Here is a 17937-nt window from a genome sequence, read left to right as displayed (position 1 = left end):
TCATGGTTTGCTCTTGTTTGATCCCTTCTCAGCTCCAGAGAGCTCACTTTGGTGTAGATTCAGCAAAAGATTGCCTCTGACAGCAGTCCCATAGTCAGACAAGCACGTCTTTTTCTTTGGGAAGTGGGAGGTGTGGGACTGAAGCCTTGGGCTTGTTCAATCACCAAAACCTCCAGCTCCTACAGCAGGAAGAGTGAAAACATGAGATATTCTGCTAGGTCTGGATGCACAGAAGTAGGGCAACAGCAGTAGTGAGAGTCTTCTTATCTACATCTCCATCTTGGATAGCATATACTTCTTTCAAGTGCTTCTTCCTGACAGTCAAAAGTTTTTATATCCCCAAGCATCCTCCTATAGCACTACATTTACTCATATGAGGTTAGGTCACTGTGTAAGAGATGTGCAGAAGTTGAAGCTCGCTGATGAATGGATTTTCATTTCAGTGTCTGCTCAAGAACAAGTCAGGAAAGAGTTATACATAAGGCTATACTACCCACTCTACCATCCAATGCTATGAACCTGTGGTGGTCATAGCAGCAAGGGGAAAGCTGTGGGGAAAAGCTTCCACTATGATTCAGTACAGGGATGCATCTGGAAAAAAAGGAGCTCAACATTACCACTGAAAGTTCTGGATTTAAAGACAACAGCTTTTCACTAGCCTCTGATTGCTACTATATTAGATTTTGCGGCTGCAGAAAATGCTACTTCTGATGTTCTTAATACCTTAGCTATTGTCTTATAAATCTCTGGTTGATGAATCTGACCGCAGAATGAAAACTTCTGTGGAATAAGCTCTACTAGCCCAACTGAATAAATTAAACCCTTAACTTCTTCAGAGTAATCTTTTAATGCAGACAAGCCTTAAAAGCATGGGGTTTGGGTTTTCAAATCATGTGTTTACTGAACCCTTCTGATATGAATGACTGTTTTCCTCCCCAGCATCCTCCAGTACATACCCACAAACTTGTGACTTGGGCAGCACGCAACCTTGGGGCACAACATGATCCTCTGCAAATCTGCAGCATGCCTTGGTTTTCAGTTAGATTTTTTTCGCGCAGTCACTTCTCAATTCAGATTTAATTTTCCCCATCATACTGAAAGACTTGCCATGCCCACCCAAAAGCATCCACTGCTCTCAGGCAGCAGCGGTGCAAGTAATGGCACAGGCTCTGCAGGGCTCCAATCACACACACTGTGTTTTCATTTCAGCAGCAGTTTATTCTCCAGGTAAGATATGTAAGGTGATAGGAGGTAAAGAGCTGTATCTGTGGCAGAAGTAGACACACACACGTTGAGGACTGATCGTCATGGGGTGCTGGAGACAATTCTCAGACAATGGAGCTGGACCAGAAGGCAGGAAACCCCAGCTGGTATATGATCCCTAAGAGGGTCACTTGCCTTTCTCTGGCAGCAGTGAGAAGATAAAGGAAGCCATGTAAATACTATCCATCATTGATCCAAATTAAAAAGTTAATTTATGAATCAGTTCTTTTTCAGATAGCATTTGGGAAGCTGGTGCCCTCTGCTCGATCCATAAGTTAAGTGGGCTTTTTTCTTAGTAATAAGATCAATAATAGTATTTTGCAAATTCCAAGCTTCCCATTAGATGAAACTCTGCCCTTTACTTTCAGTCAGGAGATAAATTATCATACTTAATAACATATTTAAGATTAAAATATTTTTTTAGAGCCATAAAAGTCACATTGGGATTTTACCATTAAAATAAAATTTTAAAATTTAGAAGATCTTCAGGAAAACTTTGATGAGCAATATAAAATAGACATACTTCTGAATACATTTACCTTAAAATATTACTCGACAACATGTCTAGTTCAACTGTTGCTGGCAGAGAAGACACAGTGACCTATCCTCACACACAGAAATGCTGATTGATTTCAGAGAAAGCATCAGGAGCTCTTAGAATATCAATAGGGCACAGCTTTAATGAAAATTCCAACCTCCAGCTTTTCACAGGAGCAGTCTACTCAGTTTAAAGCACATAATGGTAAATTTAGCCATAAGTAGTTCAAAACAATTTGTTTTCTAATATGATTTTTTTTTTCAAGGACATTTTGACCACAGATGAGGAAATTGTGAAAGTTTCAAGGAACAGATTGACACAGATGGGAGATGAATGTTGCACTGAACAGGCTGGTGCGACTTTCAGATGTGAGTGAAGCTTTGTCCAGAAATACATCCCTTTGCCTCTCCCCATTCCCTTGGTATTGTCAAAAATCACCACAACAGTATTTTACCCACTGAAGTTACTGGAAGTCAGCTTGGCCATCAGTTGTAGAAGTTGTGAAATATCATGTTGTATTGCTACTCAGTAGATGGAGTTCAAATAAATAAAACAAAGGCAACCACTAGTAATAATCTTTCCTATAGCCCTGTAACTTACTGTTTTGGCACCAGGAGGAAGGGGATCATAGACCTCTAAACGTGCTTTTCTTACTTCCGTGTTGCTTTTGTCATGTGTTACACACTGATGTTCAAATATCAGCGCATGCAAATCATTTTAGCAGCTAATAAGAATGGCTTTATATACTCACTGTAACATGCAGGATATTTTAAGAACAACTTTGCATGCCCGGCTGTGAGGGACATGATTTTCAAGGACTGCTGAACAAGCATCCTTAAAAAAAATAAAGACCTTTTTATATGATCTCCAGTAATGTGCCTTAAAACATAATTTCTAAAATCAGTAATCTTTTAAAATTCAGCTTTGTTGTATTGTGGTGAGCTGACCGTGACCAGCAACCAAACATCCACTCTGCCGCTCACACTCACCTCTGCTATGGGGGTCAGGAGAAAATATAAGGAAGGTGAAAAGACTCGCAGATGACAGCTTAATAAGGAAAGCAAAAGTGTTGTGCACAGGCAAAGCAAAAGGAAGAATTCGTTCACGGATTCACATCAGCACGCAGTTCTTCAGCCTTTCCAGGAAAACAGCATCCCAGCATGCATAATGATTACTTGGGCAAACACCATAACCACAAACGTCCTCCCTTCCTCTTCTTTTCTCCCAGTTTTAACTGCAGAGCACGATGTCACATGGTCCAGGATATCCATTGGTCTGCTGGGGGGCAGCTGTCCCAGCTATGTCCCCTCCCAACTTTTTGCCCACCTCCAGCCTACTGACCTTCGGAGGAGTGCTTTGGAGAGACAGCCTTGATGCTGTGCAAGCACTACATGGCAAAGCAAAAGCACTGGTGCGATACTAGCACTGTTCTAGACAAAAATGTGAAGCACAGCACTATATAGACTGCTATGATCTCCATCCTAGCCAGACCCTGTTCATGTATGCAGTTCCCATACTTTACTGCCTCACTGTTCCTGCAGACTTTGACAGTGTTGGTGTTTCTAGGTACTATTTGTGCTATTCCATTTATTATTTTTGGCATATGTCCTGATTGTAAGCTCACTGGCCAACAAAGCCAACTATTTTTAATGAATAGTAAGCTAATGTCCTCACAGTTCAGCCTATGTAGAAGAGGGATTACAGTAAAATAATTTAGAATACTTAAAACATCACAGTATTGTGCTTGGAAACTACCTTAATACAAGTCTAAAATATGTATTACAATGCTTTAATATTGCACAACCGGACACTGCATTTCTACCTTTAAGAGAAATCAAAATTATTATGTTTTATTACGCTTTAAATCAGAGATTAAAATGTATTAGATGAAGAGGCAATGACAACAAACTTTATTTTGTATGTGATGGTCTTCTTCAAGTAAAATTCCTAGAACTGAGTAAGTAATCATAGATTTACAGAATGCTTTTGCAATGTTTGAAAGAAATCTCTTGATGGGTGGGCAGAAGTACTCAGTGTTAAGGTTAAACAAAGAACCAGGTAAATGTGCTGTGTTGAAATAGCCTCTATTCCAAGGAGGGTTGCTTGTCATGATATACAGACAGATCTGGACTACAGCTGCATGTCTGCTCTGAGGCAGAAACACATATAAAGAGGTAACAGTTATACATCAGATATGCAAAAATACCTGAAAATAACCCAAGAAGGAGCTTTCTATTAAAGTACTGGCTTGGAAGACATTTAAGACCAAGAAGCTGTCCCTATTTGATTGCTACTGCCCTTGTCAAGGAAATAGGACATTCTGGGCTGTTTCAGTGAACACTTGTTCAGTGTTAGGATCCTGGCAGTATAGAACAAGTCCTATAAGCTCCTTCCTCAGGATTGGACAAATAGGAAGAACAGCTTTCTTCTGCATTGTGCTTTACTGATTCCGCTCTCAGCTTGACTTGGAAACTTGTACTGAAGTCCAATGAATGTACTGAATCTTTTTACACTGAAGTATTGGTTTCCCATATTGTCACAAAAGATCCTGAAGATGGCTTCAGCTATGCCTTTGCAATATGAATTATATCTCTGTATGGTACAATTGAGAACATACTCTGAAAATAAGGCAAAAGCACAGGTGAGCTACTTGTCCTACAGGATTTTTACGAACACTTGAGAGATGCAAAGAATCTGTAAGATGATGTGGTTTTTGTTGCTGACATTGTAACGCTGGCAGCTGAGGTATCCAACTTATCACGTGTGAATGAAGCAGTCTTAACAGGGAAGTAATGAACACACAAAAAAATTGCAACTCCTCTACACTCTCCATGATGCTTTTTTCAAAGCAAAGGGGTAACACTATAATCTGTACAATTTCCATAGGTACTGCCTTTACATTTCATCTTTTCACATTCTTGTGCAGCTGGATGCCACCCTCCACTTGTATTTTCTAGTAAATCATTCCAATCTCTGTGAGGTGTGTAAGGAATTTTTATATAAAAAATACTTAAAGTAGTGGGTAGCTTTAGTACTATACCATCAACTAACAAAGGCTTAGTCTGCTTATGGCCAAATCTTCAGGAACACTGAATAGCAGCTCTTACTTCATATGCATCCTCTCATTAATTTAACAGTCTACATGCTCACCTGATGTGATAAAAATTGTAATTGTAATTATAAGCTACTTTTTGCCTTTCTTCAGCAAAAGCATAAGAGTAATTTGCCTTTGGCTTGTGCAGGTGGTATTGTTTCTTTATTCTGATAATATCTGACAGGGTTCCAAGGGCTGCAATATATGTTGCAGGGACACTGCTTGCTGCAGAAAAACAATCACCACAGCCAGTATAGAATTACACCATAATAATTGAAGCAGAAGATATTTCCTGGACAATAATGAGTAGTAGAGAATGTTTAATGGACCAAGAAGCCAATCTCAGTCACTTGTTATTCTTTCAGTAGCTGCCCTGTGCTAAGTCAAATTCAGCAACTACATGTAATATCATATAAAAAATTAAGTGTACACTGCAATAATATGATCTTTAAAGTTTCCACCAACAGATAAAGCTTTAAAGGTGGTATTTTTTGCACTGGTAAGACTCACATAGTGCCCACATCTGCAGAGTATCTTCACTTCCAGACTAGGATTAGTTGTTGGATGAAAGACCAGGGCCAAAACCACATAACATGCCTCCTTGTTCCACAAGTGATCAGCTGATCATAACAAATTTATGCCTACCTTGCTTTACTTTTTTCTACTTTTACTTCTCTTAGGAAGAACAAAATGAATGAGTTTTTTCCTAATAAATATTTATCAGTGTCTATGATGCAAAGTCCTGCTAAACATGAAAAAATGGGAACTTTCACATGTGCTCTGCTCCTACTGCTGTGCATGAGAGGCAGAAAAAGCTTTCTCATCTCAGAAAACGATCTTACATTTCTGAATTACTGGTCTTGCCTCCTGCTGCTTCTCCTCCAAGAAAAGTGTTCCCTTTTATTTGTGACGACTGAGGTTTCTCACAAGGTAACTTACCAGCTACAGCAGTTCTCTCAAGGAAAACCCCCCAGGAAGGATAAAATGGTTTGTCTCACCGAAAAAAGTCACATGGCAATAAACAGCCCCAGTTATAGACATAGCAAAACAAAGCAACCACTAAATATTATGGCACTATCACATCAGAAGAATATACAGCCCAACTTGCTCTGGGACAGCCAATCTGCTGCATATTCTTGTTAAGAAAAAGATCATGTTAACTCTTTAGTTAATCTGCTTTCTATTACTGCCCTTTAATATCAGACACAGGCAAAGAAAAGCATGAAGAAAAGTTTGAGATTTACAGTAAAGCAGAAGATAATATGTAGCTATGCTGAGTAATATGGACATGGTCCCTTTTCCTTTCCTGTGTTTATTCAGACATATTAAGCCAGAGTACTGGTGTGCATCTCTGCAAAAAACAGGAGCCTGACAGAAACACCCTGGGCTGGAAAACCAATTTCTACTTTTCCTGCCTCTATTCGCTCTTTTCACACCTCACTGTTACCTTTTGACCACCATCTTCTGTACCAGCACAGAACAAAGACTCAGTGATTCTTCTGCTCCACTTGTGGGTCGCCCTATAGGAAAAGCAGGCAAACCAGGTGCTTCTCTTTGTGTGCATGTCCTTCCTGCTTTTTTTTCTTTGCTCTTCCTGATACCAAGGGATAATTGTATTCTTGTAGCTACTCCTCAGCATTACTTTGGGATTAAAAGGGGGACTGCAGATAAGTGTATAAAACTCTGCATGAGGAGATACAACCAGTCTCAGAAAACATAACCTGCATTAAAAAAAAAGGCAAAGAAATGCATTAAATTGTGTGAATGATAATAGAGTGCCTAACTTTTGCAAGGATGGCCATTACCACTTTGCAAGGCTATACACAGGTTTGCAAGCACTTTTTTTCCATAACTTAATGAGCAATCTTGACACTTTGAAAAGTACGCTGGCCCTGCTAGTGCTCTGGATTGCTCAGAGATTTTTTTGTCAGAGTAACCCTGGAGACAAGAAAAAGTTGTCCTGTCTTAGGAGCATGCAACCACAGTCTGTCTTGGGCAGCACAAGTCTTTGATGCAAAGCTGCTATGAGGAAACCTGACCTTGGTCTTGGGCTGACAAAGAGGCAGCTGGATCTAAAGAATGCAGTACATCATGGCCCTCCCAGGTTAAACATCTCTGGTTTTTCCTCCACTAAGAGACTGACAAAATGTCTTTTGGATGTGTTACACCACTCAGCAAAGGGACAAAGGCGAGTGCCAGAAGAGGACAAATAGCGTGATCCACATTTGTATCTGCACAACCACCAGGCTGCTTGTAAGTACTACAACCATATGATGAGCCTGCTTTCTGATTGCAGTCTATCTGTGCCAAATCAACATCGAGGAACAAATTGAACTGTGAAGTAGTTTGAAGGAATAATTGTGCTGGCTGATGAAAACTACAGACCATTTCCTGGGATTGCCACCCTCCCTCCAGAGAGAAGGTGTAGTTTCCACTAACAAGCCAAACTCACTGAGGGCAACAAAAATAGGCCACCTGCAGCACAAGAAGCCATGATTGCATCAGTATTTCACACGCATTTCTTTGGTAGCACTAGAAACTGGAAAGGGCAATAACATTTCTAAAAGTAGAATACAAAAGAGTCCTAATTGCCATCTATTTCTGCTTCCCAGAAGTCTTGAACAAAACTTTACTCTTTTCAGAGTATTTTCCATCTTGGGCCCTACTGAAAACAGGTTGAAGTTGCAATTTTAGAAGAACCTAGAAAGGCTAGATCTACTAGAAATGTCATATATTAGTAAAACCTACTACTATGTTGTTATTTTATCCTTCCAGTCGTGTCAATACTCTGATGTGATTAAGGAAACATCTGTTAATTTATGCTTGACTTTTCCTCCATCAAGCTGTAATATATGTGTGTCACTACTGCATTTGTCTCTGAATTACAGCTCCTGGCAAATTCTGCTTCTGAATGTGCCTGAAGTTCCCACATGATTTAGGGAAACTGTTTCCAAGTGTTGACGTATCATTTGGTTTCTAGCAATTGGAAGGAAAGTTAGTGCTGAAATCAGCAAAGCAAGGGACCAACTGACCTTTAGAAGAAGATGGCTTACAACTTAAAATGGATTTTTCAAAGTGTACGTTTTTAGTTTGGATTTAGGCACAGTGCATGCAGTGTGCAAATATCCAGATTCTCCTGCATAGCTGTGGGGCACCCTCAGCGAAAGAGGGGTAAGTTATAGAAGACCTTTGCAAAATTCCCTTGGACCATAGTGGAAGTCAGACTGAAGCTTGATCTTAGCTTCATGTGGCATTTCATCTCAATAGCACGTGCTAGCCAAAGGTTTTCAGCCAGCATGAGGGGGGCTCAGGTATAGATGGACTCACAAAGTTGTCATACTTTCAAAACTGGACTTCTATTTTAGCATAGTTCTACTCCAAAAATACCTACAGGCTTTCACCTCTTCCCTCAAGAAAATTGTAGCTTGACTGTATTTTTCTATGGTGCTGAGTACCAGGCACAACAATGACATTGTCTTATGTTTATTTCATAAATAAAAATGTTCATCTAGTAAATTGATTCATAATTCATAATTGAATTTCTTTTAAAATTACTGATAATTTCCTCTTTACTTTTCTGGCCTCTGGATATAAATAAAAGCATTTAGAGGAGGATTTTGAATAAAATTTAGTGGAAAGTATGAACTGAATTTCTGGTGGCTTCATTCTTCCCTGCTCTGGTCCTCTTTTTGACTACCTACACAGAATATGGTTTGCCAGCAATTTTTAATTGAGCTTGAGCAAGGAAGGCTCTGGTCAAAGGTTATTACAGCTGGGTTAAAGAAGGACTTTCTTGAACTCTCTGTACAAGCACTGTTCAAAGAACTAAGTCAGAAACCTACAGCCTTGGGAAAACGAGAACAGAGGTATGCCTTAATTATATTCCATGGAGAACTGGATCTGAAAGAAACTCTAGCAAAGGCTAACATGAAACTTTACAGAAACAGTATCGTGTTGGTACTGTACATGAATGTAATTGAATGCATAGGAATAGGACAGAAAGATGGGAGAGCCAGGCTGGATCTACCAACAACTGATGTTTGGTACAAGCTAAAAAAATGTTATGTTGTATATGCAGAAGCAGACAACCAGCAGTTGAAAGTGAAACAAATGACTTTTAAGTGATTCTCTGACAGTGTTAAACCGCTACGGAGTACCCTTGTTACTTTCGACAGACCAGTTTCTGGCCAAATCAGTTGCCTAGCCAGGAGACTAGAAATATTTTTGTGTGCAATATTGCCCACAGCCTTTGCTGAGTCACTCTACATGTTTCTGTGTCTATCATTATATCAATAGATATCAGAATTCAATTACTTATTCATGTAGTTGCATTAGCTCAGCATTTCCCAGACATCTGAGCTTTTGCTGGTAGTCAGCAGGTCTACCCTGCATTCATTCTGCCTGCCTTACATCATTATACGTATTGGTATAATTGCCCAGCAGAGTAGTGCCTGGCATGTCTCATTAGCATTCTTTAATTACAGCAGGACTGAATGGCATGTCATTTACTTGCAAAAACTCTTCAATGTATATCACAAAAGTGATTACAAACTAGTCTCTAAGCTTTGGCTTCATCTTGGACCTGACATTTTTATAGACGGCTGTACTTCATTCTGGTAGTTCATGACAACACATCCCCTTGACTAAGCTGTTGCCTGTTAATAAGCAATGTATCCTGACTCATTATCTCACACTTTATTATGCATAGGTAAACAAGAGCATGGGAAATTCTTTTATTGCTTATTTGAGTTTTTAGTAAATGTTCACACTAGTTTGAGCTGTTCTCCCTCTTAGCTCCTACTTGGTGATTCCACTGACTAAAAGAAAAATGACATTTCAAATGGAGTTATGTAAGTTTTCTAGTATAAACTAATGTGTTCTGACCCCATGCTGGCCCCTTTACCCTAGCTCTCTTGGTATCCCTTCTCTTTGCAGAAAGTGATGGCAACACAGTGCAACTGACAGAAGTTTTCAGGACGATACTTACTTGGCTCAATATCATCTGAGTAAAACAAAGGGATCAGGATTCTCAGAGAGAAAGAAAGAAAGAAAGAAAGAAAGAAAGAAAGAAAGAAAGAAAGAAAGAAAGAGAGAGAGTACCATCTTTTCTAAGGCATATATGCCATTTTCCATTTAGGCCAAGGAGAAATGCAGTCATGCCCACCAGCTGAATACAGAAATCCTGACTAGGAATTAGTTTTTCTCCACCACACTGAACAGAGTCATCTTTATACTGGGTGAAGTGAGCAATATTAATTCAGGATTCAATCAATTAGGTTTTAGTTTCATGCCCACACTGGAGGTTCAGCCCACTAAATGACTGAAATGTACCATATCTATGAAAGATTTATTTTTCCTTTAATAATGTGTTTCAGTGAATAACTACTAGATTGCTGCTAGAAAGGGCAGCTGTGAGGAGAAAACGTGATAAGCAAAACCAGATACTGTCTGGAGACAAGCACATTTTCAGGAAAGGATGGAAGTAAATATTCAACCAATTTAAGCCATTAATATAAAGTAGAAAATGCTAAGCAAAGCACAATGAAAACATTTCTCTGTTCCATGTGCATGGGGCTTTCTGTGACTGATTTTTGGTAACGGGGGAAGGGCTATGGAGATGGCCCTTTAAGAAGCCACCTGAAAAGCTCCCCCTTTGCCTTTGTCAGACCCACCTCTGACCAGGGCCAAGCCAATCAGCGCTCCTGTAAATTCATGTACTTAAGGGGAGTGCAGGGTATGCCTCGCTCTCTCTGCTACCGCCCAGCATGGCACCAGATGCGGGTGGCCCTGGCTCTACACTTGCCATGCCCTGCCCTGCCCTGCCCTGCCCTTGCCCTGCCCGGCCCTGGCCCTGGCCCTACCCTTGCCCTGCCCGGCCCGGCCCCAAGTTAAGCTTAAACCTCGCTGCAGCTCCAACTCAAAAGTAGAGAGAGCTGGGAACTCCTCAGAACCATCCGAAGATACCCGCAGCGGAGAAAGGGAGTGGGGCCTGAAGGAGAACAACTGTTAAATAGACATCAAGGCCGGTTGAAGGAAAGAAAGGATAGGGAGGAGGAGGAGGATGCAGAGCCCCGGTTCTCCTTTTGCAACCTGCAGCAAGAGCCAGGTCAACTGGCCTGCAGCCCGTAGAGTTCACTGATGGGGTAGGGCCACACCCCGAAGAAAATGTGACTCTGGGAAGTGTGTGCTGGAGCAGGTCGTGTGTGAGGGAACCATGACCATGGGCAGACCCAGATTGGAGCTTTGTGGACTTGGGCTGAAGCATTTTTGTGCATGAGGGAAACTGCAGCTGTGGGCAGATCCGTACTGGACTTTTTAGGACTTTTTCTCCTGTGGGAAGGGCGCCACATGGAAGCAGAGAGAGGCTGGGCAGAGTCCTCCCTACCCCTGAAGAACCACATGACATGAAAACTGACTGCAACCCCCACTCCCATGCCCCTGCGCCTCAGGGCACAGGGTGGGCAGGGAGGAGGAGGTGAAGAAACCGGGAACAAAGCTGAGTCCGGGAAGAAGGGATGGGTGGGAGGAAGGTGTTTTGACTTTAAGTTCTGGTTTTATCTCTCATTGTTCTACCCTGATGTTGGTAACAAATTAAAATGGTTTTGTTTTTTCTCTCCTTATGATGAGTCTGTCTTTTGCCTGTAACCTTTTTAAGTGGTGAGAAACCCTCCCAGTCCTTATTTTGACCAGCCCCTTTTTTGGGGGCATCATGGTGCTCAGTTACACACTGGGCCTAAACCACGACACCATGAAATGCTTCTGGCCTTGAATTCACAATCAGATTTTTCTGTTTTTCCCACTGTGGACAATTTATGGAAAACTCCTCACCTGCTAGACCTAGAATGTTCATTGCTTTGTAAAGCATATTTCCATCAAAATCTTATTTGTACTGGTGGACCCATGGCCTTTTAACACATGAAATTGAACTATTTCATAGTGTTAATAGGAGCTGATTATTTAAAGCAGTGACCACCTCTTACTGAGATTCATTACAAGTAAAACAACAAAAAGGGCAGTGATTACACTATAGTTTGAAGGGAATCCTGTGAAGTTGAATAATGCATTTCAGAAAAGTGTTCTTCTACCCAAATGCACTCTAAAAGTGTCAGTTATGAAAATTGAACTGATCAACTTTCACAAGAAACACAAAAAAAACCCCTTTTGGCACAGCATTTGTTAGAAGAATAGAGAACAAGAGGGAAAGGAAATAAGGAAATAAAAATAAAAACAACTCATCCTTTTATCTGGTCTTTTGTTATTGTAAGGTGTGCTACCCTACTCTGCAAAAAACAATTAAATTAGTTCCTGAGCCAAAAAATTCTAAAGCAGGCTCTAGCTGTGACTCATGTGTAGACATTTCAGATGCTCTTGGTTAATGCACCTAAGCCACCTTCGGAGTTAGCACAAACTGACAAGAAGAATGATGGCTAAAATTAAAATCTGTACTACAGAAGTAATGTCAGAATAGAAGAAAGTGGTTTAATACACTGGCTTCTTTTGTCAGGCTGGTTGCAGATGAAAGTCAGCTAACAGAAGAACATTTTAGCTGGTCTTTTAAAAGTTGTTTCTCTATAAAACTCCACAGTTACATCTTGATATTTCTAAATAATGCCATGAGAATGACAGGTTACAATGCTGCAGAACTAATGGACTTCTACCAGCAGCACATCCTTCCCTTTCTCCCCAGGTAAAAGGGGCAAATTTTGCTTGGCATATGAAAACACTGAAAGCAGCTGCAAAATTGCACTTTACTTTCCGTTTACCTCAGGAGTCAACAGAAAACTCTGAAAAGGAAAAAATATTAACTTACATTTTTATTTTGCTAGTGATTAGTAAAACTGTAACTCCATATTCATCAGCAGATAAATTTCATAAAAGAAAAGTGATTTTACAATTTGTTTCCTGGCAGGCATAAATGTATCAAAAGAACAAGAAAAAATATTTCAGATATGTCCAAGTGGATATAAGTAACATGCACTTTATATTAAAAAAATACTTCCTAAATAAATGGGTTATTGCATCCATTAAGTGTCCTAGATATTCTTAAACCATATGGTAGGGGGTCTCTGCCTTCTGTGCATCCTCCTGTCTCAGATACTGGGCTAACAGCTGCTGCACAGGTATTTAAAATCCTGGTCTCAAGGGCTAATGTAGATATTTGTTATGGGCAATGATGTAGTTATCTGGTGCTAAGAACTATGATAAGGTGCCAGGTGTTCCTACATTCATTGTGGATGTTCTTAAATACCAACATACTATAAAATATTGCTCCTTTGCTCAAAATTCTTTAGCCTACAGAAGAGAGGGCTCCAGGGAGACCTTATTGTGGCCTTTCAGTAATTAAAGGGGGCTTATAAGAAAGACAGAGAGCTGCTTTATCAGGGTCTGCTTATGCGGTGCTTTATCTGGTGCTAAGAACTATGATAAGGTGCCAGGTGTTCCTACATTCATTGTGGATGTTCTTAAATACCAACATACTATAAAATATTGCTCCTTTGCTCAAAATTCTTTAGCCTACAGAAGAGAGGGCTCCAGGGAGACCTTATTGTGGCCTTTCAGTAATTAAAGGGGGCTTATAAGAAAGACAGAGAGCTGCTTTATCAGGGTCTGCAGTGACAGAACAAGGTGTAATGGTTTTGAACTAAGAAAGCGTAGATTTATATCAGATATAAATACATTTTTTTCTGTATGGGTGGTGAGACACTGGCACAGGTTGCCTAGGAAAGTTGTGGTTGCCCCCTCCCTGGAAGTATTCAAGGCCAGGTTGGATGGGGCTTTGGACAACCTGGTCTGGTGGGAGGTGTCCCTGTCCATGGCAGGGGGGTTGGACTGGATGAGCTTTAAGGTCCCTTCCAACCCAAACCATTCTATGTTGCTGTATTATCCTTTCCTTGGACTTTAACTATTAAAAGCACATATGTCAGACCTTACATGTTCAAACATCTTACCTTGAAAGTGAATTTCAGTTGCTGGGAGACACATTAAAGCAAATAAAAAGACGATAATGTTGAGCATCAGCTTTAATAAAATGAAGAAGAGATGACAGCTTTCATCAGAATGGCATTTATGGACCATCAGAAAACCTTTAACTTATCAAAACCTAATTTCTCAAGTTAGCTTTGTTCTGTCTTACATCTGTTCTCTAAGTAAGAGAAGCATTTAAGGCATGGTGATGTGTTAAAGGGGTATGCAATAACGAAGGTTAAAAGAAAGCCATTTCATCAGCACTAGCACATCCTTGTAAAATGCTACATAGTGAAGCTGCAAAAAAACTAAACTATATTAACAGGTTTTAGTTAGGTACAAAGTATTCATAATGTCATCAGCACAAGGATTCAGAGTTCAGAATTTTTTCTTTAAATCTCAAATGAGGTATCTTGTTCAAAAAAACACTCAAACACTCATCTCCACATCTTTTGGCACTTAAATGACCTGAGTTTTGTTCTTCACACTTCTGAAAAATCAGAACGCTTATTTGCATTCGTAACAATACAGATGTCCATTCCCTCACTTCCATACAGATAGAAGCTCTCATTTGTAGCGTACAAGGAACACTGGGGACTGAGATTACCAGACTGTAGCTAATCCTGCTTGAAATTAGACCCACAATTTCTCCCCCCAGAAGCATTATTTGGCAATAAGTGGATTGCCAAAGTGGATTTATTATCAGCCCTTTGATTATTCTGCAGATGTTTTAAATGTATTGCTACCCAGCTTAACATTCCCTAAATTAACGGTTTTCAAAGTCTTTACAAACATGGTTTAGCAATTAGAATGCACCATATAATTACTTTTTTAAATAAAAATAGATATTAAAAGTGAGAGTGTTTTATTAATGACTGTGACTCAAAGGGAAAACACTTTTAGTCATAGAACTGAGATGTTCATTAAGTAAATTAAACTATGCAAATGTTGTAGCAGGGGTACATGTAAGATCTGCAGCAAGTCTTGTTTCTTAAGTCAGACATTCTACCAGGCAACACACCTCCTTCAGCATTAGCTTAAAACTTCAGCACAAAACACAGCACGTGCTTAAGTGCCTTGCAGCAATTTCTACCACACTGGTGTGTAATTCACAAAAGCAAACCCGTAAAATATAGCACTGATACAACAGTAACATACTGAAGCATAACACATTTCCTGCATAAATACAATATTTCATTTCATTATTTTTGCTGTAAGATTGCAGAATATCGTAAACCCTACAAGGAACAATTACCTGAACTAACAGTACTCGTGCAACTTCATTGTTTCATAGCTTCAGATACAGGACAAGGAAACAAAATACATAGCTGCTTCTTTCAAAAGCAAAGATGGGAGAAAACGTTAGGACAAATTGCCACTGGCAGCCAAGTACCTTTTTTTCTCTAACAAGTCTTCCACCCTTACTTCAGCAAAAGCGTCTTTCAAGAGCATTGAATCCATCTTAAACAGAAAAGGCTGGTGTTTGACTTGACTCTTTATCAACACAAAATTATTATGTATTTGTATTTTTTCACATAGTAACCAACTAGTTAAAACAGGATTTTCATACCCTCACTTTCATGACAAACTGAGATGTTTCCTGAGGCAAGGAATCGATTTAATGAAAGTGCAAATCAGTTTTTCAGCTGTGCTGGTTCTCCACAGTAACTATGTGCTGAGCAACTGTGTTGCACCACAGTTCTCAACTGTCTGTCATCACAAAAGGAACTAGAGGAAAAGGTGTCCTACTTTTCTAGCTCCTGTTTTCAACTCATGTGAGAGTGAGAGAGGTGAGAGGATAAATTGAACTACAAAGTTAAGTTGCCATTTCTAATCTGAATTGCTTGATTGAGTAAAGTTAATTCGAAAATTGAACCACTTAATTGGTGTAGCACCCTTCACGTATCGCTCCTCCATTGTTTCTTCATTCAAGGGATTACCAAAACCTTTTCTATTGCAAAAATCGTCCAGCTCAGATGACCTAAGCACTCCCCAGTCTTCAAGTGTTCATCAGCAATCCTGAGCGCCTTGATGTTCTGCACTCCTGTAATTGCTTTTCTGAAGCCATCCAGTTCTACTGGGAAGAAAGGTATTTACCAGGAAATGTTGCAGGGCTATGATCTTGTTGGAATCATTCCCCAGCTGGAATGCAGTCGATATAGTCTACCTCGACTTAAGGTAGTAACAGCATCCTGGATGAGCAGTGAGGGAGATTGCAAACTGGCTGAGCTGCCAGACCCGGAGAGCGGTGACCAGTGGAGCAAAGCCTAGTTGGAGGTCACTAACAGTGTAACCCAGGAGACAACACTGGATCCAATCATGATTGAACTCCTGAAACATCTCTCATACGAGGAAAGGTTGAGAGAGCTGGAATTGTTCAGCCTTCAGAAAGAACAGCTCAAGGTGGTGTATTGGGTTTGTGTGAGGAGGTTTTTGGCAGCAGAGAGGTCCCAGATGACTGGAGGTTGGCCAATGTGATGTCCATCCACAACAAGGACCAGAAGGAGGAACTATAGGTCTGTCAGCCTGACCTTGGTGCCTGGCAAGATTCTGGAGCAGATGATCCTGAGTGTCATCAAGCGGCATCTAGAAGAGAACCAGGGGATCAGGCCTAGCCAACATGGGTTTAGGAAAGGAAGGTCCTGCATGATCAATCTCATCTCCTTCTATGACTGGGTGACCCACCTAGTAGATGAGAGGAAGGCAGTGGATGTGGTCTACCTCGACTTCAGCAAAGCCTTTGACACAGTTCCCTACAGCATCCTCCTGGAAAAGCCAGCAGTACGTGGCTTGGACAGGTGCACCCTTCACTGGGTTAAAAACTGGCTGGATGACCAGGCTCAGAGTGGTGGTGAATGGTGCTGCATCCAGTTGGCATCTGGTGACCAGTGGTATTCCCCCAGGTATCATTACTGGGCCCAGTTCTATTTAACATCTTTATTGATGACCTGGATGAGGAGATTGAGTCTACACTTAGTAAATTTGCAGATGACACCATCTGCAGTGTCAATCTGCTGGAGGGTAAGAAGAGGCTGCAGAGGGACCTGGACAGGCTGGGTCAATGGGCAGAGGCCAATGGTATGAAGTTTAACAAGACCAAGTGCAGGGTCCTACATTTTGGCCACAATAACCCCATGCAGTACTACAGACTGGGGGAAGAGTGGCTGGAGAGCAGCCCAGCAGAGAGGGACCTGGGAGTACTGGTTGACAACTGATTGAACATGAGCCAGCAGTGTGCCCAGGTGGCCTGGAAGGCCAATGGCATCCTGGCCTGTATCAGGAATAGTGTGGCCAGCAGGACTAGGGATGTAATTCTCCCTTTGTATTCAGCACTGGTGAGGCCTCACCTCGAGTACTGTGTACAGTTGTGGGCTCCTCACTTCAAGAAGGATATTGAGGTGCTGGAGCTGGTCCAGAGGAGAGCAACAAGGCTGGTGAGGGGACTGGAGGGGAAGTCTTAGAATGAGAGGCTAAGGGAGCTGGGGTTGTTTAGCCTGGAGAAGAGGAGACTCAGGGGGGACCTTATCATTCTCTACAAGGGAGGTTGCAGTCAGGTGGGGGTTGGGCCCTTCTCCCAGGCAACTAGTGATGAGAGGGCATAGACTGAAGCTGTGCCAGGGGAGGTTTAGGCTGGATATTAGAAAGCACTTTTTCTTGGAGAGGGTGATCAGGCATTGGAACGGACTGCCCAGGGAGGTGGTGGAGTCACCATCCCTGGAGGTGTTTAAGGAAAGGCTGGACGTGGCACTTAGTGCCATGGTCTAGCCAATATGGTAGTGTTAGGTCATAGGCTGGATTTGATGATCTCAAAGGTCTTTTCCAGCCTCAGTAATTCTGTGATTTTGTGAATTCTGTGATTCTGTGAGGGTAGGGGCTACAGAGGTAGCTCCTGTGAGAAGGTGCTAGAAACTTCCCTGGCTCAAATTTGGACCTGCCTCCAGCTGAGGTCAAGCCAATTGGCATCTCTGCAAATGATCTATTTAAGAGGGTTGCAGCACATGGTGTGTCATCACTGTGTCACCCCTGGCCCAGCCAGTCCAATCCAAGCTCAAGACCCGCTGCAGCCCCAGCTCAAGAG

The sequence above is a fragment of the Mesitornis unicolor genome, unplaced genomic scaffold (assembly GCF_000695765.1).
Source record: "Mesitornis unicolor isolate BGI_N332 unplaced genomic scaffold, ASM69576v1 scaffold9991, whole genome shotgun sequence".
NCBI classification, from domain to species: domain Eukaryota; kingdom Metazoa; phylum Chordata; class Aves; order Mesitornithiformes; family Mesitornithidae; genus Mesitornis; species Mesitornis unicolor.
Note: the sequence above shows the minus strand (reverse complement) of the source record.